This window comes from Eurypyga helias, unplaced genomic scaffold (assembly GCF_000690775.1).
Source record: "Eurypyga helias isolate BGI_N326 unplaced genomic scaffold, ASM69077v1 scaffold5622, whole genome shotgun sequence".
Lineage (NCBI taxonomy): Eukaryota > Metazoa > Chordata > Aves > Eurypygiformes > Eurypygidae > Eurypyga > Eurypyga helias.
Window position 1 is genome coordinate 21437 of NW_010235169.1, and position 353 is coordinate 21789.

The 353-nt window shown below is 46.7% G+C and overlaps 1 protein-coding gene across 1 annotated transcript in view; it reads left to right on the forward strand.

Annotated features, from left to right (window-relative positions):
• Positions 1-353, forward strand: part of SLC38A1 (solute carrier family 38, member 1) — a 27043-nt gene that overhangs the window by 12853 nt on the left and 13837 nt on the right. The gene's annotated exons all lie outside the window — the stretch shown is intronic.

Below are 353 nucleotides of genomic sequence, written 5' to 3' on the forward strand. Positions count from 1 at the left end.
TTCCTGCAATTCTTCTCTGCCAAGTCAAATTACGGATCACGGCAGACCAGGAGTGACATCAGTGAGGGAACACCAGTCCCCAACTGGACAAAGTGTAAGCCTTTGGTTTCTGGTTTTATTCCCAAGGGAAGCCAGTCAAGCCTTAAATTCCCTCCTCTCCCTGTTCCTTGGGCACTGGGAGGCACATAATAAGCCACTTGGGCACCCCTTTGGTAGCATATGAAACATGTCCTGGGAAAAGAGGCTTCCATTTGGTGTGGAAATCCTTAAGTAGAGAACTTACCTTTGAAATTTTTACTCTGCTTCCAGAAAAAAAGCTTGAGAGAAGGTGGTGAGGGACATACCTGGCTCAT